At 36.5% G+C, this 27,740-nt stretch overlaps 1 protein-coding gene across 1 annotated transcript in view; it reads right to left on the bottom strand.

Moving 5' to 3' along the window:
• Window positions 1-27,740, bottom strand: part of LOC124171126 (protein jim lovell) — a 166,233-nt gene that overhangs the window by 44,661 nt on the left and 93,832 nt on the right. The gene's annotated exons all lie outside the window — the stretch shown is intronic.

Genomic DNA, 27,740 nt, shown 5'->3' on the forward strand with positions numbered 1-27,740 from the left:
CAAACGCCTGGAAAAATTCCTCAGAAATTAGATTCAATTTGAGTTTGTGAAATGAACAGGCGAGTTTGAAAATATAATTGATTTAAGCTACCCCTTCTTAGCGTGAGAGTATACGCGCGGTATTCGATACAGCAATGTGATCACAAATGACGGCACATTTGATGAAGGTCACTCTTAATGATCTGAAAAAAATTCCCTCGCTTTCCTTGCTTAGTTGTTAAATTGTGACTGAATAAATAATCTAGCCTACTTTGAAATGCATTGGATCTATAAATGATAGTGGCCTGCTGATGCGGAGAAAAATGGCATTATTTGGCGAGGAATACCTAGTGCTAAGCCATATCCACCTAGGTGATGTGGTATAAAAAAGCATTGTAGGTACTTCTTAAGCTTATGCAGAATATTAATAAGATCGTCGTCAAGGTTTCTCACATGCACACACAATCCTTATGTCCTCCTTAACAAGGAAACATCAGAGTGTTAATTCAGTCAATGCTGCTTCGAGAGAAGGTTCAACAGGTGAGGATGGATCAGTACGCATTATGCTAATAGCGAGAGAAATTTCTTCAATATTCAAGTTCACGGGGTGCATTTCTTTTCTTGGACTACCAGCAATTTCTATCCACAATTGTTGAATTTGTATCTCATCTATAATTATGAGATCACACGAATATGTTCATAAACGATCTCAAATAGTTAAAGCCTAGTCTGCGATAGCTTCTTCATACACTGTCTCTACCCCATCAATTTATTATAAATAATTTTTAAAAATCAGTGCGTCGACTTCCACAGAGACAATCAATCTGAGCGTGACTAATATATTAGGCACCGTTTTGATAGCTGAAATAATTAATCACGGCGCAGACCGCGTATCAATATTGAAATCGATTTTAGGATAGTTACGATTGCTTAAATGATTCTCAATGGTTCTTCCATGCTACTCATAAGTTTTGAAATAAATTTGAGCCTTTTATTCATCTAACTACGCAAGATGTTTGACGCCGTTTTAAGCTGTTGTAAACTGGCTAACTATCTAGTTTTTAACTCCATAGTTAAGGAAAGTTTACTCAAATTTGATTCTTGTAAACAAGGCATCATGCTTCATTTCAAATGTTTGCATTAGAGGCTCAAATGTTCCGATAACGATCCAGATTTTTAGAGAAGATATCACGAGCAAGGAGTCTCTTTACAGATTGAATGGCGGGGTACCCACTTTTGCTACCGTTAGTAAGATAGCATTCAGAATCATAAGTGGGAATTTTTCCCAAATTATTGCTTTTCACTGTATGAGAGAAGCGCCAGGCCCAAGGAGCCGCGGGGCGTGCCCAAAGCTTTAGGAGATGATTCAAAGCGAAGGTTGGAATTTCAATTCTTCGTGAGGAAAAAACAAGACCCCAGAAAGGCCGTTTAGGATTTTAAATCAATAACACCTTTAATATTTCAAAGTAATGTACAGTTGAAAATTGATTTTCGTAAATATCAAGCGATAGTTCCTAAGCCAAAAAAGCCGAAGCCCATTAAAAATTATTTCCTTCATAGACTCAGCATGCGTCTTGCATCTCTTCACCGCACACATCAAGATTGTTTACCTTAAAACGTTTAGAATGAAAGGCATACAAAGTATCGATTTTGGGCTTAGTTTGGCAACGTGGAAGACCATAGGTGTCCATAGACCATAGATGAATCCGGCCACAACAGTGATTTAAATATTAAAATTTTACATGTACTGAATATTTTAAAAAGTTTAGAAACCACCAAATGCACTCTTGCACGTAACACCAAAATTTGAAATGATATGACTGTATTCAAATGTTCTAATTTTTCATCTACTGTTTTTAAATCTGACTTCTTCCCTGACAATGCTCCTCCTCCCCTCTCCATTAACCTCGTTACCACCTGACCTTCTATCTGCCTCTCCCCCCCCCCAGCTTTTATACTTTGAGTTTTGACCCTCTATTCAACCAACAATGCCCAACCCCCCTTCTCCTCTTTTAGTTCACCCTCTCCTTCCCTCACACTATTGTTGGGTATATAAGGCTAGACGTTGTACGCTATTGCTCTGTTAGTCTTGATAATGACGGTATAAACGTCGCAACTAGCTGGCAGATAATAAAAGTTTGTGAAATAGTACTGGGTTTTGTTTTACCATGAACATGTCATCGTTCCACCAAGTAACTCCCAAATCAGTTGATTTTATATACAATTTTAATTGAAAACATGCATATTTATGTGGAGGTAAGGAAAAAAGCAAATGTAAACTTTCTAAGACATGTAGTTTGATGATTTGGGGGAACTGATTGTCGATAGGAAGTGTATTTAACTTTCAATATCCCCACTTTTTCACAATAACAAGCCCGCTGTCCTTCTCTGCGATAAAAATTACCCAAGCAGTCGGCGGCCGCCTCCATGCCTGCCGACAATTCCTCATTCAGTTTTCAACCCGTATGTTGGTCTGGATGGATATGGGCAGGACTAATTCTGGACTAGGACACAGGCATGCGAATGCCAGCTATTTATGGCAATAAGAGGGGTAGCTCCTTTCTTTGGCCCATTTCGCACTGGATTAATTATTATTCGGGGGAGTCCGAAGGTCCTGGGATTCGAACCCGAGAAGTTTCACAACAAATCGCATCGCCTTCTGGGAAACCACGCTCCCCCATTTTAACTCCTAGATCTTCGTCAATGCACGTATGGATCGTTCCACCACAATTCAACAAACGTTTGTTCCTAAGGGTCCCAGATTTACAAATAATTATATGTGTGGATTAATGTTCATCTCAAACTAATTATCCCGAAACTGTTTAGCGAAAAAATTTTGCATTTTAATTTTTTAGCATTTAAGGAGAAAATCTGTCTTGAATCATATCATTCCTTCCCTTCATGAATTCGCATATGTTCATATACTATAAAACCCACTTCCGGTCACTGACTCAGTGACTTATAAAAATTTTTGAGGTGAACGAGACGAGATGCGATAAAAATTATCCATGACACCCTCTAAAATCGTCTGAAACCCTGGGAACATTACATTTTCTATCAATTAAGTGTTGCAAATTGACTCTATATCTCTATTTCCGGGTGCATTAGGGGTGAACGGGAAGAACGGGATACGATAGGAAATCATAGAATCAACACCCTCTAAAATTTTCCGAAAGCCGAGGAAAAAATTTCCAAAATAATCCAAATTCCATGGTTTCCCTCATTCCATTTCTCCTGTTGTGCGACGAATATTTCCTCCGCCGCCTCTCAACCCACTCATCTTCCCCCCCACTCCACAACGCCTTTCTTTAGCTAACCTTCCTCTACCTCATCACAATCTCCCATAAAGCCAGTCCTCTTTTGTACTCGATAAAAAATAAAACTTTGAAATGGATATACATTTTCCCACACCGTGAATAAACTAGAGCATTATAAAAGCAGGTGCTGAGTAGCAAATGCCCTAAAGGTACATCATGGTATTAGCAAATGAACACCACGATTTATTTCGATAGGGTAGAGCTCACTCCACGCTAATCCACTGGCGTGGGAGTAACATACATTTCGGTTGAGTGGGCCACTTCCTTTCCCTGAGCCACCTTGAAGTCTTCCAATGTCTTGAGCGGGATTTGAGCCCAGGCTACTTTTCTCTACTCATTATGCTACCACGCTCTTTCTATATCGGTAGCGATCAATCAATCAAATCAAATGCCGAGTAAGACCTCAGAGTTTGAGGGCATATTGTAAAGGGAGTAAGAAAGGGGTTGAAGTGGTATTGCCTCAATGAAAACCTCGAAAATTTCAATACGAGAGGAAACGTATTCAGGAATTGGAAAATAAGTATGAGAAGAAATTTTATCAGAAGAATGAGGTTGATTGCGATGTTGAGGACATAAAACGCTACGTACAGTCGCGAAGAGTGAAATTACTTAAGGGGAGAGTTGCCTATATCGCACCGCTTCCCAGATCACACCACCATCCTAGATACCAATGTATTAGATATATATGCAATCTAATGGCTGCACTCGGAACTTCCTGCATCACCAAGCACACCACACTTTAATTGCGCCCACCAGCGTAGTATCAATTCAGCTGCGTAGGTATTAAGAAAACAAGTATCTCTTCTGCCATTTTTTTGGTCTTCTTACAAGAATATTAAAATCAAGTAAGTTGTATTTACATAGTTTTAGCTACATATATACTTTTGAAGTCTATTGTGTTTCATTTATTGCTATTAACAGTGTGGCATCATGACGTGTTTAGGCAGTGGAAATGATTTCATATAATATGGCGGTTGCTCCCAAATCGCACCACGTCTCCCTATACCTATGCAATGTAAGAAGTCTTAAAAAAACTACCGCGAAAATACTATTCCAAAGCATCAACACTTATACAAAGGGCTTGTAAATTTTGTTTCAATCATTGCAGATTTTTTATCAAGCAAAAAAAATATATCTATTATTAATGTCAAAGATATGACTTATTTAATCGTGCGAAAGAAACGTATTAAATTATTAAACTATAAACGTATCAACCGCGGCTAGTCCCGGTATACTTTAAACTGACTTATTTAACTTTTTTCGTTCCTTATGTCACGGGTATTTTAATGCAATGTTTGCTCCTTTAAGGGATCTAAAAAATAACCTCAAATAACTTACCTCTCCACCTCTCATTGTCGTTGAAACATCATTTCCTAGTTTTGGTCTCCACTGATGCGATTTGGCAAACCGGTTGCCTAAATCGCATCAGTGGGACCGTTTTCAGAGGTTTGATATTCAATTTTTATACATGTGTTCAACTTGGAATGACTGTCCCCAAAAATTGTGAGAAAAATAGACACTCCTCATATTTAGTAGCATTAAAAACTTGCATTGCGTCACTTATTTTTGAGTTAATACGTTTCTTTCCAAAAATGGTGCGATTTAGGCAACCTTCCCCTACTCTTGCCGTGGTAGATATTGCAGGTAAAATCACATACGGAAGATAAAAATTCTAAATATGAGGGAACCTGAGAACAGGTAAAGGAGAGGCAGAGAGTGGGAATGAAAAATCTTGAATCCGTCATATTTTTAAGAAGAAGCGGGGAGGATGGCCAAGAATTTACAAATCGTGCATCTAAATTTGAAGATTTTTATAACTTATAGAGCCCAAAGTTATGGGAACCATAATACATTAGGGGCGATTCTTTAGTAACTCGCAATATGAATGCAAAATTGAGGGAATTGGGAAGAAAAACGAATAAAAGCGAGAGGAAGTGTAGATGCACGCACGCACGCAACGGGTTTCTTTTTGTTTAGTGGTGCCCAGTTCCCAGATGGTGTGCTGTCTACCAGGCGTTTCTGCTTGTCGTGGTTTCTGCTAATAAGTATTTAGTTTGTCATGGCACTGACTGGCTCAATTTAGGGAGAAGGGATGTGGGATGGATTAACGGCTGTTTTAGGTTTTTTTGTGTCGTAATATGGGTAAATTTTCGTCGTACCAGAGACTCGTGAGCATTTTGTTTTCTGTCCTGCCAAAAGTGCTTGCAAAGGGCATAGCCGAATAAGAGGGTGAAAAGTCCCCCCTCCGGGATTTTTCCCGTACTTGGGGTATGCGATTTGGGATCAAACAGGACAAACCTCCCCACATTTCCAGCCCGCTAGAGGCCCTCAATACGCCAGCCGAAAGGTATTAAAAAACACCTCCAGAAAACGTTTTTTCTTTTTGACCCTCTGAAACGTATTTTATAAAAACTTGCGGTAGAAATTTTCAAATCAACGCCATATCTTCTTGTCCCGCTCAAAGTTCTTGAAAATACTTGGAAATCTGCTCCATTAAATAAGGTTTCAAATACCGCAAACCGCATTAAAAATATGCCTTCTTGACCGATATATTAAGAAAAGAGTGAAAATCGTATTTTCGATCTAGCCGGCCCTGGTGGGTCTCTAGCGGGCTGGAAATGTGGGGAGGTTTGTCCTGTTTGATCCCAAATCGCATACCCCAAGTACGGGAAAAATCCCGGAGGGGGGACTTTTCACCCTCTTATCCGGCTATGCCCTTTATGAATGTTAGATTTTAATTCAGATAATAAGGGACATATTTTTAGATCCTTTCCTATTTGCGCGTTACTCAGTAACCATGGAGCTCCGATAATTCTTCTGATGATAATATTTTCAGTAGTTTGTAGCTTCTTTAGATGACTTGGCGCCGCGTCAAGCCACGCAGGGGAAGCGTAGCTTAATAGCGGCTTAATGGTGCTATTGTAAAGTAGCATTTTCGTTTTCGAGGATAACGGAGCTGACGGCCTTAGTAGAGGTTGCAGAGCAGCGGCGACTCCTTTGGCCTTAATGATGGTAAATGAAATATGATACGACCAAGTAAGGCGTTTGTCAAATTCAATGCCAAGGTATTTTGTAACTTCTTGTTTAGGAATTGTTTTATTTTTGAAATAAAGGCGCGGTCCTTCTCCGGTTCTTGGGCGTTTTGAGAAAACGATATGCACACATTTTTCTGGATTGATTGAAAGCTTCCAGTCCTTAGACCAGTCTTCGTAGTCGTCGATATACTCTTGTAGGCGATCGGCCGTGGTGTCCGGGTCGGAACCCTGAGCCAGAATCGTGGTGTCGTCGGCGTATAGGAGGAGTTGGGCTGCAGGATTGGTCGGGGTGTCATTAACGTAAATATGAAAAAGGGTAGGTGAAAGGATGGCTCTTTGAGGAACTCCAGATGATATGGGTCGGAAAAAGGACTGAGTGGAGTTGATTTGAACAAAGTATAAGGTCGGATACGAAGGATTTGATTATTTTTAGGAGGTGCGATAGGGTTTCAGTAGCAGACAGTTTGTAGATTAGGCCCAGGGTCCAAACCCGGTCGAAGGCCGCCTCCAGGTCCAAGAAGACGCAGTGGCTAATCCATTTGTTGTTGAAGCCTGAAGTGATGGCCTCGGTCAGGGAAGTGTAGATGTTTGTAGTCTAGGGGGAAGAAGTGCAGCGTTTTCGTCCGCAGGCCGAAAAGTTTGAAATATTAGGTATATTTATCAGAATATAGTTCTGCTCAACGAAATTTGACAGAACGAACAGGTTGTGATGTAGGTTATTATTTTCCATGACTTTTGTTATTCAGCCATGAGAGACGGATTATATTTGAGCCAACGATAGCTCTTTTGAGGCAGGTGGATTCCGCATACTCCTTATAACGTTATCGGATGGACCGAATAAGACTCATATTCCACAGGATAATTTCATTGAGGGATCACTGGGGTCGGCCTGAATTTATAAATCTGATTCTACTTTTCCTATAGTTGAAGTTGACTGAAAATGGTAGGCAGCAGTGGAGAAATGACCTCTCAGTAACTTCAACACTATCGGAGTAACACTTAATAGTTCGAATTATAATAAAGCTTAACCATAATTTTAAAATTATACAAGGATATTTATAATATCTCGTTCATATTTTGCGTAATATGAACGCCTCAATATACGATTTCTGTTTAAAGGCACTTGTCTAACTAATCGATACTCGGGACTAATTGCTTTTATGTGAGTCTCAACTGCTCTCAAGTTAAGGCTGCAGCCGCAAATGTGAAGGTTATCGATCACCTATCATGAAGACCTGGTTACACGGTACATTAACACGTACAAGTTAATGTACGTTTGCGTGAATGATTTTGGTGGACCGGAACGGAACATGTACGAATGCATGAACCAAATTAGAACAGGTTCTATTTTCCGTTCATGCATTCGCACAAGTTGGGTGGTTACACGGTACATTTTCGTGCTCATTCACGCGTTCATACATTTAGACATTAACCCGTACGTGTTAATGTATCGTGTAACCAGGCCTTAAAACTATCTCTTAAAATACCTGACATGGAAGTCACGTATACGGATTCAAATACTAACCAAGTGAAATGCCTTTCAATAGATAATTCCATTGCTAGCTAGCTATGCATATACTATTACTAGATTAAATACTGTTGATGGTTTCCAGCATTACTTTATGGATTTTGCTGAACATTTTGGATTAATAAAATTTAAACTTTCTTTTTCCATAGAAATTCTGCGAAAAAAGAACAGTTTAACTTTATTCATTAAAAACATAGTAAATATTGTTGAAATACCTTTATATGAATGTGGATTGGCGAAGGAAATTAATCCCAGTGTGATGAAAAATCGATGAAATAAAAATGAAATTGCTAAGGCCATTATTTAAAAGCAATGAGGCAGCATGCAAAAAAGAGCCGATGACACGTTCAAACAGCTCAGGAAATGTGACGCATAGAAAGTTTCACTAGGTGCTGGGAAAACTCGCAAGAAATGCTGCTGAAGTGATGATGCTGGATGAGACTGAACTTCTTGCAACGGGCGGAAACGAATCCGCAAATCATGTGGAACAAGGATCAAAAAAGCATGGCGTGAACCGCAACGGAAACGTGCGGTGAGGCGACTCACTCGACGGTGGGAAAAGGTGCTGAATTCAGTCAATGGCGGGAGGGACGGGGATCCATTCAGTCTCATTTCAAGAAAACAGTTGTTATACGTTTAACCTATTATTGCCCAATTTTGATTCAAAGTAACATAAAAAATAAATATAGTTTCAGCTCTATAAAGGAAATATCTAAACTACGTGTGCTTTTGCGCTGTAAATTTGAATGGTGAACAATGTAGCAGCAGCATTATTTATGATTGAGTAGCAAATTTTCACTTTTTAAAAACTAGAAGTCATGAAATTTCTTTTCTCTCAGAGACAGCCCTGGGTAAGAAAGGGTGAACCCCTTGCGCTGAAATGACGAGTCTAGCTCCTTGTGAACTTCCCATGCCAAATCGCGCATTACGAGTGTAGCTCGTCATTAACTTCTATCTTGGCGCAATGACGTCATGAGATTTTCATAATTTTAGCACTATTTAGGGTCAGATTATAAATATTTTGATAGTTTAAAAAGATTAAAACAACCATAAAGTACATAAAGAACTTATATTTCATGAAATGTGATGCATTGGAAGTTATAAAATGATTTTGTACGAGTAGTGATAGCTATGTTCTCGATGTATTTAACTGGGTATTTTACAATATGGAATAATAATTACTTTTTATTTCACTGTTCTACGATGATTGCAAACCATAAAATTCATTTCATTAGCTACCGTTCCATTAAATAAGAACCACAGAAAAAATAAATAGAGGATAGAAGCGTGATGTTCAGAAAATGAATTGAAGTGAAAGGGGTTGACCAAATCATATCTTTATATTAAAATAGAAGAGAGTAAGATCCAATGCTTTCCCCGATGGTGGAACGCGACTCGGGTCCCGAAACGTCGATCGAATAGAGAAAGATAACTCTGCTAGAAGCCAGAATGGCCTTTTTAAATTGAAGACAGTATCTATAATTAAATATTTCCTTATAACGATAAGTAATTAGGAAGTGCTAAGAAGATTGGGAGAAAAAGTTTTTTGAAAACCTGAAGGAAACGACGGGACAACTTATTCCGCCAAATTATGAGGCATGATGGCTTTGTGAAAACAATCGTCGAAGGAAAGGTGGAAGAGAAGGGGCTAGGGGCGATTACATAGTAAAATTCTGTGATTTATTCATGAGAATTTCAAGAATATGAATCAAAATAACTTCACAACATATTTTAGGCGATTATTTCAAATATCATTAATTTTATCTATAAGAATTCACTTATTAACATTATAAATATATGACAGACGCCTTCAAAAAATGGAAATTTAAGCATCTAAAAAAAATATTACAGCTTTATCAAATTCCTCGAACTCATTTCGCAAGAAAAATATAAAATACGCCTCTGGTGGTCATTTTGCTAGCTACATTTATCTGTAGGTACCTTTGCGTGCGCTCCAGTAAAAGGAAAGTTTAACCATTGTCTAAAATTATGATAACGCACTCATTTGATTGATAAATATCTCAAGTTGCATGAATAGGTCATGGGACGATGTGCTGTTATTTAATTGCACGCATTTTTCTGGAGAGGCGTTGCATTCAATGGATTAGTAAATGAAAACTAGTCAATCGTGTGGGCAGGAAAGTTTCCTGCAAGCATTCATGCCTCTGAGTCGTATGATTGCTTAGCGGTTAACTTTTTTTTAGAAAAAAAAGATTTATGCCAAAAATTGAGGTGGATAACGGTAGCGAATAAAGCATACGAAAAACTGAAATTAATATTATAGCATCTCAAAAAATTTAAAAAGATATTTTTTATAAAAAATGGACCTTCACGACTCTATCGCTACCACCAGAATTACGTACTATAGCAAATGCATACCGACGCGAAAATACAATAAAATGTAAATTTTGTTACATAACATATGAGCAAAGGAAGTGGATATTCTGATAAAAAAATGAGATATTAAGGCAAAAATTGTGCGAAGATTAATCGAATTTGAGGAAGATTTTTCGGTTCAATAACGGTGTCGTGGAAGGGAATTGTTTACGTGATAACCAAAATCAGCTTAACTGATATAGGTATATAATGAACAGAACTTTAGTCTCACTTCTCGGTGTTTTGAAGCTCATTTAAGCGTTCCGTAATTTGTGTAAACTAATCAGCATACAAAAGGAGAGAGTGGTGTCTGGAGGCATGGAGGAGGAATGTTTGAGGCCTTCACGAAAAAAAGCTTTCAAGAGACCGATGCTTTAGGGCATTTTAGATTGATGTAGTTTTTCACCCTGCTCTTAGAAACAAAGAATGGTTTGACCGGAATAGTATCATACATGTCGATAGAAAACTGAGTACATCGTACGAGGAAAGGCGGCTATATTATAAATAGCCAAAAAGACAAAATATTTGAACCTTCGCAAGATAATTCTTCCATCGAGATATATAGCAAAGAAAATCACAGATAAAATATACCATGAATGGCTGAATAAATCTAAGTTATACTCTATCAGACTATTTTTATAATTCGCTGCAGTATGGAGTTAAATGCATATAAGCATGTTTTACATGCACTTTAATTTGTTTGATTTAGTCACTTGGCTTAAAAATAATGCGACAAGTCAAAATATAACTACCCTTGTCCCACAATTGCCCCACAAAAAGCTAGTAATGGCCACGGATAAGCTTGATTAGCAGGAAATTTGCGATTCAAGCATTTTAATTAAAATTTTATGAGAGAAGGCTAGGTAGTAAGCCATTAGCCCTTTCTAACGTACGAAATATCTATATTTTTGTTGATATATGAGGCTAGTTTGGTTAAAGGATATTGAAGTGGTTAAAATTATGTGCTAGAAAAAAGTTTTTCATTCAAGCAAATGAAATACAGTGACAGAACATTGCAATGGACGATGACAGCAGCGGAGAAATCAAGGATAGAGGCCTTTGAAATGCGGTGTTATAGAAGAATGATGAGGATAAAATAGATCGACCGAGTTAGTAATGAGGAAGTCCTAAGAAGGGTAGGAAAGAATAGAAGCCTCATGAAAAACTTTATTGGCCACATCTTGAGACATGATGGCCTGATTAAGACAATCGTCGAGGGACAAGTGGATGGAAAGAACAGAAGAGGAAGACCTCGAACGAAATATATTTAGCAGGTGAAGAAGGATGTGAAAGAGAAGAAATATATAGGTTTGAAATGATTAACTGAAAGGAGAATTGACTGTAGAGCTGTGTAAAACCAATCATAGGGTTGTTGACCAGTGATAATCACTTAATTATGCACGAATCGTCAAAAAATACACGTACGATATATTACCAAGACACAATTCATGAATATTCTTATGAATACTTTCCTTTGGTTCCGTTAGATACAGACAATGAAGCTAGCATTCGAAAATAAATTCGTTCCTATAATTAGTTTTTAACAGAAGTTTCTCTAGTGGTTAAGTTTTTTCAGAATGAGGACAACGGTACATAGAAGGTTACGACAGGTGGAGGAGACAACCAGATGAGATGCACAGCGAAAACAGTAATCGCAACAGATTCAGAGACCTTTCCTTTGAGTTACCTTAATTTGCGAGGATTTCTGAATGAGGGTATCCCAAGCTTCAACTGGGTTTGAACGAGGGATTCTCAGATTATTAACAAAACGCTCTCATTGCTAGGCACTAAGATTCCGCTTCCTAAACGTAGAACGGCAATCGTAAAAGATTGGATGACAAAGATTCAGTGAACCTCCGGTTGGCATTACAGTTTAGTAAGCAGTGAGTGAGAATTTCAGAGCTACACAAATATTGTGAAATTGAGCTGAAATAATGCTGCTAATCCCAGAAAAGTGCACGAAAAACAAGGTATAAAATGTACCTGGAGTCACAACTAAAAACAAGCAGATGTGTCTCGGTTTATACTTGTGTGATAGAGGGAGAATCTTATGTAATATAGAGAATAAAATTAAGCACGTTTGCATACCCTTGCTATCAATATTCAAGGAATCCTACATCCAACCAGCTACATGAATAGGAGATCAATGACAATAAGCCTTAAATGCGGTTTTCAAAGGCACGATGAATATATCTGGTCATCAAACTCAAAAAAATCCTAATTTAAAAAATCACCCAGTTTTTATATAAAAAAGCATAAGTTTTTTAACAGAAACATACGAGTTTCACAAATACTACATACATGTAGCTCGCGAAAGAAGACTTCATTTTTCGCAGTGAAAGCCGTAAAAATATGATGCATTATTTAATCGTACAAATATTTAGCTGAGAAGTACAACGAAGCAAATTGATTCAAATAGCTTCCGAAAAGGGAATAAATATTTCGGTTTCACTGCTTCAAAGTAATTTTTATGAAGTTTTTAGCCGTTTGTATCATCACTTCGGTAGATAGTTAATTTTAGCGTAAGTGCTGATATAGTTACATTAGCATATTTTTTACCGAAAGTTGTTCTCGATATAACTATCATATTACTATAGTAATTAAGTATGATCTCAGTTATTGTCGCGCAATAATTAATGTATTTTAGCAGGAATATCCTTATGTTATTACTTTACTCACAGGAAATGCTCCATTAATTGAAGCCAGTCCTCTGGGTACAGTAGCAAATTTATTCAAGGAAGTTTTGCTTCGATTGTGAGGGTAAAAGATTTCATTCCTTCAAACTCATAAATTTTCTTAAAATATCGATGATTTCTTACTTCCTGCTCCTTCTTTAAAAAATTCAAAGGATCATAATGGAGTGCTCATTTACTGAGACTGCCATAGTTTTTTTTGCTTGGCCAGGGATATACTTATTAGATGCTTTGACAAAAAGTGATCAATAACTAACTGCGATATGAGAAGGAGAATTTTTACATTTTGTGACAATTTATGTACTTCTTATCTTTATTTGCTACACGTTGGCCTTGGCCGATGTTTGCCATGAAAATTGAAGAACTTGGCTTACGTTCTTTACGCACTCAATATTTCATATTCTAAAAATCAATTGCGGGATAGAACTATACTCGTTAGAAAACATTGGAGGAGATTGGTAGAAATTTACAACCTAATTGCTTTTATTAAAATTACAATAAAGTTTTTTAATGGTGGAGAATAACGAATACAGGAGACTAAGATGTTGAAAATCGGGAATTTAATAATGCAACAGCCAAATTAATACACCTGGCACGACCAAAATTCTATAAAAACAATTGTCTTGGGAATCAAGAACATCAATTACAAACGTAGGGGACAATGATTCAGTTCAAACTCACCAAATGGGCATTACTATGGGGCAGAAACATTCAAACGCGATTAAGTTTCCTCAAATAGGCGCAATATTTACTAACTATCGGTTTTACATGGTAAAAGAAGCATCAAGAAGAAAAAACTCTGTCTTACAAAGTCAAAAATATTAGAGAGCTTCAATGATTTCTAAGCTACAAGTGGTTTATTTACCAATATTCAGGATTTTGTGAAGAACACATAATGTGATATGTCTTTTTCCCGATTAAGTTGGTTTAAACCCTTAAGTTCTAAAAATTCTTAATATTGACGGCATTTTTAGGTACGAATGTCGAATGGTATCTAAAATATTTAGTATAAGCCGTTGTTAGGCGGGATGATTTGTCTGAGTGCAGGATGTGAGAGTTGAAGAGTGTCCTGGTTAATTACCTCACCAGACGGCTAGAATTAAAATTTTGGCAGCACCTTGCCAAAGAAATTTCAAGTGATCAGGTGAATAACATTTTGTGGACAAAATTCATGCTGTCACTCGTCTATTCCACTGGAACAAAAAAAAACAAAAATAAGTATCGTGAATCTTTTGATACATTTTCATATGAATACAGTAGTGGATGCATATTTTTTGCCTTCATTTTTTCCACGTTCTTCACTCAATTATCAAAAACATTTTGAGTAATTAGCGGAGTTCTGGTAAATAACGGTAAAATAATAGTCAATAACATTTCGTACGCAAAGTGATAAATTGACAAGTACATGTGGCAAAATCACCGCGATACCCGGAAATATAATTTTGCAAATCTTTACCGCTCAGTAGTACTTTTTTTTGCCCTTAATTAGAGATAAGTGAAAATATTGTGCTTTGGGAAGTATGTGCCTCTGCATCGGATACAGTTCTGAGTAAATTGAGTTACCTCAGTCGAAAGAGTCAATGACCTTAGCCTATGAGGAAATGCCTCCTTCAGAGCCATCAACATTTCGGGAGTTGAGGTGGTCAGGGCTTCCCTGTAGGGCAAAAAAGCCAGATAACTGATTCCTTCTCCAAGCGATACTGGGGTGGCCACCCAAGAATATGAACTATACGCAGTGATCATCGCTCTCTAAGAAGGAGTTTGAGAAATTTGAGAGGAATTCGGAACAAAATTCGATAACATTTAACTTGAGCAATAATTTTAACTTTTGCACATAATATTTTAGCACTACAAACAAGGAATTAAATGGAGGAGGCCCCAGTTCGTACCGCATAAAATTAATTCATGGTCATTTTTTTGATGGTTTTAAAAATGATTGCATTGCGGCGATGAATTTAGATTGATCTTACAATATATTATTTGCAATAGCGATGAATAACATTAAAAAGTTATGAATACGATAGATTGCATCAACAAGAATATTAATATTGGTCAGCAGCTCTAAAGGCCTGGTTACAAGATACATTAACACGTACGTGTTAATGTCTAAATTTATGAACGCTAGGATGAACGCCCAAATGCACCGTGTAACCACCCAACTTGTGCGAATGAATGCACAGAAAATAGAACCTGTTCTAATTTGGTTAATGAATTCCTACATGTTCCGTTCCGGTTCACCAAAATCATTCACGCAAACGTACATAAACTCTTACGTGTTAATGTACTGTGTAACCAGGCCTTAATTATAGCTTAATTATCCCTGAAATTCGGACCGCTCCGTCGATTGGCGACTTTCGTTAACCCATTTAAATGCATGCTGGTTGATAAAAACAAATCCAGTTGTCGAGTTGAGGATCCTCTATTGTAATATCCGTGTTGACAAAGCTTCAAAAGGCGTATTTCACTAGGAGGGATGCGCCATGTTATAGGCCAGCATATGTCCATTCAGAAGTTTCACCCTAACCGCTATCCTTAGGAAAGAGATGGCAGTATAAATTATCTCATGGCTTATTCAACTAAAATTTAAGTATACTCCTACCTTATCCGTCCTTTATGTCCGTGTATAATTATTTAATTAGAGCTCCTCTTAAACTCGCCTGGACGTAGTTCCCGTCTTCGCAGTGTCAAGGAAATTAATTTTCACCCATAGTGCATTTTGCATTAAAGTTACCACCGGCTAATGTCAGCATCACCTTCTTTCTTGTATACGAATAAGAGTTCTATTTGTATATGAAAGCCTATTCAGTGAATTGTTTTCGCACCGCACCAGGAAATTAGAAGTAAAAGGAACCCTTTCTTAGGGTACAATTATTGAAAAATAATAATTTTCAGCGCGAGATTATTTATGGCTATCTGAGATAAAAGTAATCTTGTGAAATATGAATTCTTATTTCTTTCATTTCTAATCTCTGATTAATAGGCTACGGCCTACCACACAACAACCATAGCCGTAACAACTGATATCTAAGTTCGTCTCTTCGAATTTAGATGGACAAATTATGCCCGTCCTAGATAGATCATTGACAAACTGTGAGGGACTATGGATAGTTAAATGACAGCAGTTATCCTTTTAAGAAGATTCAATTGAACCGTTAGCCCTACGGCGTCGGTTAGAAAGAGATGGCAGCATGAATCATCTCATTGTTACTTCGATCATAAAAATAAATTATACTCCTACCTTATTCGCATTTCACACCCGTATTTTATTATTTGACAAATCTAAGGAGTATATTTTTCCCTATGTTTTCATCCTGGCCGAGAAATTATAACGTATTTAGGTTTTATTACTGTGGCATACTTTCAACTGCTATCTATTTCGAAGTAGGTTAATGGCATGATAAAACACTCTTAATACCTAATATAATGAGTTAATCTACTTTTTTACCCTGTATTTTATTCATAGTTATCCTATTTTTGGCAATTGAAGTGAATTAAATTTTAATGATATTCTGGTTTCCTGATCGTGTACACAATATTGTTGCAGCGCTCAAATTGAAATTGGTGCATGGAAACGTTCACATAATTATTCATTGAGCTCAAATGTGGCGTAATTTTGTGCTCGTGCACATACCAGATGTTAATCTATGAGTAGTAAACTTCCTTATTATCATGAACCGGACGCCATTCGACCCTGAGGCCGGTAATGCAAGTCTCGGGAACTTAAACACCCTGGACTTTTGATGGGTTTTCGACGCAGGCAAGGAATTGGGGAACGACATGATGACCACAGAAAATCCTCCAGAGATAGGATAGTATCGGAGAATGCCCACTAACTCGAAGTATTTTTGCATGCTTATTTTTTAACTCATCAAATAAAATTCACGCTATATACCACATTTATCACTCAAATGAGCATGAGAATTAGTCATCGAGCAGAAAGTCAGAAACCCATTTCAAGAACAAAAGTTATCTCAAGTAAATATTTTCGGCTTTATGCATGCATACATAAAGTTATAAATACTTTTCTAACACAAGCACATTAATACTATTTCCGACAGTGAGACAGAATTCTCCAATTTTTAAATAGCAAAGAAGGAATAAAAGGCCCAAATAAATATTAGTAAAAAAATAACCAAGTCATTAATACATCTTCAGTGGACAAGAATGCGTAATACGCATTGTGTGTCTCCTCACCTGATCATTCATTAGGATGGTGCCAAAAATTATGCTTTTGTTTTCCTCTCGGAATGGGATTCTTTGTGACTATATATGTTTCGTTATTACAGTCAAGGACCAGGTGTCTCGTCCAAATAAGCTGCTTGAAATATTTGGATCCACGCAATAGGTGCCAAAGGAAATGATATCATAAGACCAATTGTAACCCAAGTCATACGAGGTTGCAAGGTTACAAGGAAGCATTGCCGTTCGCCTGGCAATTAGAGCGTAAAGGCGTATTCAATAATTTATATTCGCCCATGCACAGCTTCTTCTTGACAGGTAGAAAGGAAATGCATGGCTTAAGTAAAAACTTACGTTCGTGTCACTCGTTCTCAGTGAAAATTGATGAGCACAAAAAGTGAATCGCTTTAAATAAGGGAAGGTTTCACTCCACTAGTTATAACCACTGTGTTATGGTCTCATAAAGCCTCAATATGCAAGATTAAAGCCGTGTCGTTAAGGCATGCTAATAGTACATATAGACGATGGTTTTTCATGAAATAACTATGCAAAGTGGGCTGAAATCGAAAAAGTACATATATTCATTGTGAAAATTTGGCAAAGTGATTCTCTTGACGTATAAAATCTAATTCAACATCACAACCACATGGACGAATCACAGACAACTTTAAAGGAAGATGGCGACTATGAGCGTCAAGAGAAATTGCCCCAATTAAAATTCCTCATCTCCGTCTGAAAGCATTTATTAGAGATTACATAAAAATTAACCAGTCAATTTCCGTATTTCTCCAGTTGCATCGATTCACTTGAATAATTTTGATTTGAGTGTCTTTATTAAATAAATTAAAAAATACATTTTTCTAAGCAGAAACACTAGGAAACTACCCCATATCAATATTTACTTAGGTAAATATAGCAGTATTTTTGCTTATCAGATCCATTGTATCCTTCCATAATTCCAGGTTGAAAACATCTCGCGGTACTTTCGCTCTGCAATCCCGTACTTCTCTTGCTCAAATCCGTGGGTCGGATGTAAGTAAAATTTTATGAATTATAGCCTATATTTCCTCTTCTCTTGGAAATTTTCTGAGATAATTTCTCTGTACTTCTGAATGTCTTTATGCCTGGACTCTAGGCCTTTTTATCATAGTTACCCAGGGGAGGGTATTATTCTCTTAGACATGAAAGCCTCATGAAAAAGCACCTTATGAAGATATGGTGAGATATTTTCATGCGTGTAAAGGAAGTGAATTACCCATTCGCAAACGCGTAAAAGTGAAGTAAATGTCCGATTTCTATTAAAAATTTCAGAGGAATAAAAATAGCTATTTCTCTCTTATATGGGATTATTCCAAGGTCTATGTAAATAAATGAATTAAGCGTAGAATGGATCATGGAGTAGCAAAGTAGGTAGTCCATAACTTAAAACCGTGAAATTGGAGGACTAGTCATGTGTTTTGAATGTATTTTGTCCAATTAACTAGTCTAAATTTTGTAAATATTCCTAAATTTCACATTTAGCTTAAAATCGGGTACAACGGAATAGAATTTTCAGCATTTTAATGGTGTAAAAAAGACTCGTACTGAACACTAGTTTTGGAGTTGAACGGTTTCCCAGTTTCGTTGAACAAATAACATACGCAATTGAGTGGGGAAAAGTTATGGCAAGATTTTATTGCATGAAAATACAGTGAAGACATTGGTATTTGATCGGTGCATAAATACAATTCGTTCCTTTTGCTTCCTTTTTTACTTTTTATTAACTTGAAACTAACGTGAAAATCAGAAAAAACAGGGCTCATTTAAAAGTTTGAAAACTACTAGAAAAGGAGATTATCGACACAGATACATCAATACTTTCAACTATAAGTGAAAATTTTCAAATACCACTTCTAAAATAACCATTTCTACCTTCATTTGGCCAGAAAAAAAACAGAAGATTTAAAATTTGACCGATTTTGGTCACCTTTATCGGACTCTCCTCATAGTATAAAAGGTCATAAAATTACGAAAGTTCTGGTTTGTTATAGTAAGTACCCCGTGTGAGAAGGCTTTAACATTGATAATATCCATTTTGAAAGTAAAAATTTAATTTTTATTAATTCCTTTTTTCGATTTCAGCCCACTATGGGATGTTAGTTGGTTCTTCCATGAGATGAACGAAGTTAATTCCCATTAAGGCATTCATTAAAATAAAGGCTATGTTACCTATGAGCATGTTAAATCTTTTCCTCTTATCCATGAGTAGTTTTTTTCCATATGAAACCAATCATAAAAGCCAAAAATGACATATAAAACCAATCATTAAAACAATTTGCAAAAATAAAAGCGATGACTAAAACTACGCTTGCTGTTTGCGTTCCTCAATAAATATTAAGGAATACAAGATTTTTGATAACAGAAAATAAACGAATAGTCTGACAAAAGAGGGTATTTATTGTGTGTTTTAAAATAATTTAGGGAATTTGTAAAGACTCAAAGACTTTATAAAGATTCGAAATTTCAAAATGAGAGCCCCAGGTCTTTTAAACATGCTGATAGTACAAATATATCATTATTTACGAAAGACTATGTTAAATTATGGAATGACATTTTATTGATGGTAATTGCAGTTGCTCCATTTATCATTTATATTTCATGCGATTATTTTCATGATGATTTGAAAAATATAATTAAGGGGACATAATGGCCATTTATATGATTTTTAAGATTCTTTACGCTCGAAAACATAAAACGCACATAGATTATCCCTACTCTTTTAATACTCCAATTACGGATTTGGGATCGCAGTGGTTTAGTTTTTCTATTATGAATAATTTAATTGATATTACATCTTTCAAAGCATTACGCTCACTTGCAAATTTACTATTATCGTATTTACAGATGTTAGCAACATGAATGTATGGTTTTTATCGACTCTGAAAACAAGTTCAGTCATCATAGACGAAATAATGGGTACTTTGCGAAGAGTGGGATATTTTTAATTATTTTAAATGAGGAAACTTTACAATTTTAGCTACAATTCAGCACAGAAAACTATAGAAATGAACTAAATTCTCAAGCAAGAATAACCATTTTCTAATACATGATTTCATCATATGCAAATTTTCAAATGCATGCTATAGTGATAGGGTGGCGAAATCGCTCAGTAATAATGGCTTTTATGGTAAATAAGATTCGCATTTCTGCAAAATAATACTCTTGTATATTTGAATCTGTCAATTAATTGACAACTATTCAAGTTCATACGAAAATATCACCATTTTGCGAACGACACGGAAAAAATAGATAGGACAGTGTAGGAAACACAATTCAAGAAAATTCTCGTTCCTATATGAGATTTAATTTAAAAAATAAAGTATAAATAATTATTAGTCAAGAAAAAATCAATAAATTTATGGTAAAAATAACACTAGACTTAGGTTATTATCTACGAAATAAATGGTCATTCCGGAGTCTCAAATATTTTTTGTTGCACTTATTACCCTAGTTTGTATTGGAGCTTATCTTTAGAATGTCATAAAAATATTCCCAAATCCTTCCTAGATCGCTCAATGCTATCGAATCGGGAATTTATATTGGACGAAAATAGTTCAATAAGAGGACGGCTTACTTTTTCCCAGGAAACATCTCGGAGAAATATCGGATTAACCTGACTGAGTGATGCTGTTCCCAACGTAGAGTCCGTATTTTGACGAAATAACTCTCCCTGAAGAAGTAATTGCTTGTTACCAAGCAAAAATATTTCAGTTTTGCGAAAAAATATCTTAATGGTTGCTTAAACGGGAATTTATGAGTAACCTGTGAGTGTAGAAGTTAACATGGACATTTTCACACGCTGAGCCACAATACGTCGGGGATCAAATCCTCAGAAGGGCGTAGGCAACTTCTTTCTTTCAGTTGCATCCTTACTTACATTGCAATTCCCCTTTTCCGAAACATAAATATTCGTTATTAACAGCAAAGTTGGCGACGTATTTTCAGCATTATTTACTGGAAATAAACCCTAAAAGATTATTTGTGAGAGCCAAATAAGATCAGTACTATAAAGTTATTTAAAACTCTGCATTGGGTCATGAAAAATATAAAATAGAGTAAAAAAGAAACCAAAGAAATGACCTACATGACCATAGTTCGATCTGTACTAGAATATGCTACGGCGTGGGATACCCATTGTAAAAATTAATCTTTAATGCTTGAAAAAGTTCAGCAAAAGGCAGCCAGGTATACGTTGGGGAAACACAGAAGAGGAGACCGCGTAACAGCTATGCTAAGGTGTTTAGGACGGAAACCCCTAAAAGTGAGAAGAGCCATGTATAGACTACGTAGGGTGTACAAAGCATTTACAAAAGAGCGGGGTTGGAAAGAAATAGGTCTAAAGCTGGACTCACCCTTCTACATGGGAAGGAAATATCATAAATTCAAAATTAAGTTAAAAAACAGAAAACAGGCATTTAAAAAAAATCCTTCCTACGTAGAAGAATAAAGGAGTAGAATAACCTACCTGAAGTTATTTTTAACATCCTGCACGCAAATGCGAAACTTTTAGGAATAATTGTTATTAAAGTGTACCGGGACTGGAATTTTCGCACGAATAATTGTTCATAATTTATTGGTTAAATACATAGTACTTCATTTGGGAGAATTTGGAATTGGGTTAATTGGGTCAATTTTCATTTTTAGTTGTATGATATTAGAATTAATGTATTTTATGGAGTGTTTGAAATTGGATTATTAGGGTCAATGCTCAATTGTCAGTTGCATGATATTAAAATTACTGTATTATTTTTTTACTATAGTGCCTTTTCTGTTTCTTACTTTGTTATTAGAAAGGTAGATTTGTTATTCATGTGTGTAAATCTAGTGCTGCCACCAGGAAATATGTGTAAATAGAATACCTCGAATTATTATGATATTATTATGACTTATTCTTATTACATTTAGGCCTTGTCTAATTGCAGCAATATGTAATAGTAATAATTATAATTAAAGTTATAGTCCTTACCGACATAGTCTTATTTAGTGTTTTTAGAGCAAATATTTTACTCTCGCAAAAACAATAGTTTCTACAATAACAAAAGTTTCCCGCAATGTAAACCATGAGGATAGGAAAATACCGGACATATACTCTTATGAGAAGAAATTGAAGTGTTTTAATGTAAATCTCCACCAAACCTTATTACAGACAAATTTGACCAATGGTCATGTAAATTTCAATTCCAAAAACGAGGAAACTGGGAGTGTGGTTGTGTAGTGGTGATATAAGTGGTATATATAAGGCTATGGTATATGTGCTTGACTTCTGATCTAAGGGTCCCAGATTCAGTTCCTGGGTTGAGCCTTCGAGAAAAAGGAAAGCGTCTTCAAAGTGCGAGATGTCCCAGGAACTGGCCCCTACCCTAAATGCATGGTACTCATGTATGCCTATGGCTTAGTATGGGGTGAGCTCTAACTTTATTAATCCAAACCAGCCTACGTCATCTGATATTTCTGAACATACATCGGCAATGTTAGTCATGCGAGTAAAAATAAATTTATTTTTTATTTTTCCTGTGCAATTGGAAAAAATATCGTTATCAATAAAGCTGAAACAAGTGTTCAGTTCTCATATTGTGTATGAATCTGTCTCAGGAAAGCACAGGGGAAAGAACTCAGAATGCGAAACCATAGTATGGACGACTGCCAGTCCCGTTCATGGCCCCTATTTTATTCTTGGGAAATCATATAATATACCTCCCTTAAATTTTGAGTCCAATTATATTGAGCTACATGAATATACTTCACTTAAAGAACGATTCAGGTAAGTCGAAATTTTAAATTGCACACCAATAGGCCTCCAACTTTAGATTAGTTCCTCTCTTTAGCAACCTCGACATAGATTTACGGAATTCACAACTCGCTAAACTGACGGGCAGACCAATCCGAACTTCACAGAGAAAAAACTATAATTAGGGCTGTCCACCAAAATTTATATTCGTGATGATGTGGCAACATCGGAGACTACAAGCATAAGTAAGTAAGCTAAGTAAGGAAACAATTCATCACATGCTATATATGGAGCATATTTCTCTACAGAACAGGCTTGGACTTTGACAGCAGCAGAGAAGTCAAGAGTGGAATCATTCGAAATGTGGTGCTACCGAAGAATGACGAAGATAAAATGGATCGACCGTGTAAGTAATGAGGAAGTGCTGAGAAGAGTGGGAGAAAAGAGATGCCTCCTAAAAACCTTAAGCAGAAGACTTGGTTGGCCATATTATGAGGCATAACGGACTGATGAAAAAAATCACAGAGTAACAAGTGGAAGGGAAAGGAGGCAATGGATGGTCGCGAATGAGTTACATAGGGCAGGTTATAGAGGATGCAATGGCGAAGAAATACGTCACTATGAAAAGACTAACATGTGTTAGAGAGAAATGAAGAGCTGCGTCAAAACAATCTTAGGATTGTTGACAAATGATAATGATGTAATCCGACAAATTCATAAATTTTCAATTCTATTCCTTGCGATAGCAAAATATTATATTGTAAAAATTGAAAATAAATGGATAGCTCTGCAGGCATTTCCACGTTATGAACATTTTTGCGAATCCGAATAAAATGCTTGCCTATTGGCAACATATATCAAGCTTATACGGGCTGTAGAGGGTCTCCTTTATGAATTCCCCTTGATCGCTGTCTTCAGTATTTTACCTCTACGATACATCCATATCCCCTACTTTTTACTTTTTTCATCCGGTAACTTTACCCACCAAGTTTCTATTAGAGCACTTCTATGTTCCCATTCCTCTTGGCGTAATTCACCTAATCCTTTAAATTGCATACCCATATTCTGAACTCTTCCAACCAAGACAAAGTTATTTTTTCGAAGTTTTAATTTACGACACATTAACGAGACAGTGTAAGATGAGGGTCAAATGGTGCTCATTTACTAGCTTTTGCTTTGTTATCTTTTCCTCATTTTCTCAGGCACAACGAGCGAATACATGACAGTCGAAATCAGATATTTGACGCACTTTCTAAATAAAATATGGAGAATTAATTTCGTAATCTGAGGAAATAACAGTATAATTAGTGTTACTCAAGTTGAAGCATTAAAGATTTTACCAATTTTAGCCCCTAGGGTGTGTGTCAGACACCCTATTTCAGTGGCCGTTCACGATAAAGGAAAGAATCACGGATGGAATAATAAGTATTTTTCGTATACATTGAAAAGTTTTGGTCTATTCAAGGTAATTTCTGTAATACTCTCTAAGTAATTAGCACTCATACAACGTTTGTGCTTTCAGCAATGAAGAAGTAATACGCTCTTACCAAGTAATAGTAACTGGCTGTTAAACATTTATTGGGATACAGTGATTGAGAGAGAGAGCTTTCGTCATAAAATCGTCAAAAAACATTGGCATCATTGCGGGAATACTTGCCCTCTGAACTATTAATATAATCGATTTTGTTATTCATAAGATTTTTACGAGCTAGGAAAGGCAGTAAGACAAGAATTCAGGCAATTTGAGGTCCAGTATTCTGCTAGTTTACGTTGTGGTCGCCCTGGATATAGGGTCCTTTATATGAGAAAACAGTTCATCTTGTGACTACATGGATTTTTTGCGGCATTTTTATTTAACGACGCTTATTGACTAGTATCAATTACTTTGGAAAAAATGAGAGAAAATTCAATGAGTACATGTGTTTGTCTGATGGCACTGTGGCATTGTCGACCGTTCGTAAATATGAAACAATTACCATAAAATTTTGGTGCCAGAGAAATATAATAAGTACAGTAAATTTTTAAGCAATGCGATAGTGATTCGAATATTAGTGGCGGTTATTGGTCACTCTGCCTTACTCAAAATCCCATAATGAGAATTTAGACGGAATAGATTGAGTGATTTACATGTTTACGAGTCGTTCTTACACGCTTTGTCTAACAAATTTAAGGGGGGATTACTCATTTCTCATCCTTACCCCAGCAAGCTTTTATGATGCTTTCGTGGTGGCTATTATTTACATTGCTAGAGAGTGTTCTCTTTTATCGTTCTCGGCAAGTGATGTTAACGTTCTATTGGTATAAAAACTCATGGCCAAAAAATGATCCTGCAACATATACACTCGCGTATTTCATGGCAGTTGCTGTCTGTTGGTGGTCTTTTCATACACCTGACAAGAATATAGTTGGTGTATTTTGAGAAATTAGTACGCGCTCCATACTATTTGATACATATCTTTCGTTTTTCTCCTGGCACAATTTGTATTATTTCAGTTGGGCTTGTGTTTAAACTTCACTTCTATATGTGCCTTCGTTGTGGTTTTTGCTGGACAGAATTATATTGATTATCAGCATTGACACCGTAGGGACGGAATCAATATGGGTCACACGGACGTAAGTGGATCCTTTTATTTCAAATATGAAATAGTGCTTACTTCATTGCGAATTATTATAAAAATGCAGAATTTTTTCAGATTTCATTATATTTCTATTCGAGCAATACATTCACTTGGAAATACTTGCGTTTAAACCACTCGCTTTTTATGCCTCAATTTTTTTTCTCGATAAATTTACGTTGAAGTGTACACATCTGGCAACTAGGGAAAATATTGTTATTTCCACAATAGAGAAGAGCCGTAGTTTTTTGTATGCTATTGATTGCGTCAAAAACATCTAGGGAAAATCATACACTACGGAATTTCTTAAGCCATAAATTCTTTACAACTATGAGTTCGGCGCCAAAAATATTTTCTATCAATTCTTTTGCGAAAGCTATTCAACTTGTTGTATCTTTACTTCTATAATTGTTTTCAATCAAAGGGTTCGTAAAATAACGAAATTACTCAACCAGCTCCATTCTTTGCTCATTTTTCTCAACCTAAATACTTAATTTCAGTTCCTTCTGAGTTTACAAAATATCATCATTACAAGCTATTTCAATCAAAAATTTCTCTATAATAAGCAAATAACCTTTCATTTCTAATGAACTCCATAGAGGGAGTTATTTCGCAAGTCAAGGAAATGTGTCTACCTGAATCTAATGTGAACTTTCTGGCGTTCCACAATAGGCCATAGAAGACCGCAAAAAGTTCTGACTTCAAAATTAGCCTCTTGCGACCAACAGGAGTACAAAAAGGCGAATATTTTGGGATTCCCAGCCAGGTTAGGGCCCGTATGATAGATTTAGATGTTTCCTTAGATACTTCCGCTGGCTTTTGTTGTTCCTATACATTCAGGCGGATCGGAAAAATCGATTTTTTCAAATCCATCCGGCCCAACGAAAAAAAGTTGTGGGACTGATAAAAAATAAGGCCTGAAAATTTTTGAGACCTCTAGGTGAGCCCCTGACCCTCTCTCAAATGCAATTTAGGGGGGAGGGTCGAAATAAAAAAATTGAATATTTTATGGTCATTTCGTATAGATTCTGCCGAGTTACTTTCCCTATGGCCAAAATTTCGTGCATTTTGACGTATCTGCCAACGTTCAGCCACAAAATGCCAAATTTGAGTCCGCGTCTGCAAAGAAAATATTCCAACGACCACGCAGCGTCGCGGATAAAAGAGCGGCAGACCGTTCGCGTCCCCTCCCCGCTCGCTTCTCCCCCTACCACGCCTCTAATACAGCAAAATTCATCCCGCGTGCGCTTCTAGGAGGGCGTTCGTTCTTTATAATACAAATCGGAAGATGGTAGAAGGTAAAAGAATGCGTAGTGAGGCGCCTTGTGCGAACTATGGTGACGCGCCTCTCTTCCATAATGTCTGTGTTTAAATGGATTTCGCGGTACCACAGGAAGTTCTAAAACTTTAGGACAATCTGAATAAGCCAGAAGAAGGAATTCATTGAAAAACAAAACTCAAACATTTAGGCACATTTTAAATTATGCGATATTTGTGCGTGAAAGTGCAAGAATATTGAGGAGGAGCATAAGGTTCCCCCTAATGAAGAAGCATTTTGAGAGACCAGCGGATGAAACTAAAGATGATGACTGCTTGATTGAATCCTTAAATAACATGAAAACTGAGAAAAAAAAGGGAATCGTCGGAGAGCACTGAGTTGACCTCGTCAATTCTCGTATGGGAAAATAGTATCAAAAACTTTCTTCGTCAATTCGTCCGAAGAAAATTAAACTGACGAGAAATCAGCCGATTTATATCCCTACGTTCCCCATGCAATAAAAATTAAGGGGTAAATTAAAACTGGACCTTCTGCGTGGAAATACGTCTGACAACTGTGAAAAAGGTATATGCAATAACCAAGCAGTAGCAATGATCATCCCCGCAAATTTAGCTGACGCAAAAATGTTTCGTAAGATTCATCCAAGATAGTGTACCGTAATTAATTAAGTAAACAGAAAAATATGCTAATTACCGTGAAAACGAAAAGGAAGGAATCAAAGATTGTCATCAAAGGGCTCCATTAAATGGAATGAAAGACTTTACTCTTATAATGATGAAAACAGACAAGAGTACTTATCAATCCAAGTTCACAGAGGAGCATGTGGTTTAGTAGAGGAACCGGGGTCCCACTTTTTGGAGGTTGCCTCCCCCGTCGGAGGATTAGCAAAAGTTATAAAATCTGTGATTCTCGATTTCTTTGCGAAAGAAAAAGTAGGAACACCAAATTCAGAAGGAATTCAATATGATGGTA

The sequence above is a fragment of the Ischnura elegans genome, chromosome X, assembly GCF_921293095.1.
Source record: "Ischnura elegans chromosome X, ioIscEleg1.1, whole genome shotgun sequence".
NCBI lineage: Eukaryota > Metazoa > Arthropoda > Insecta > Odonata > Coenagrionidae > Ischnura > Ischnura elegans.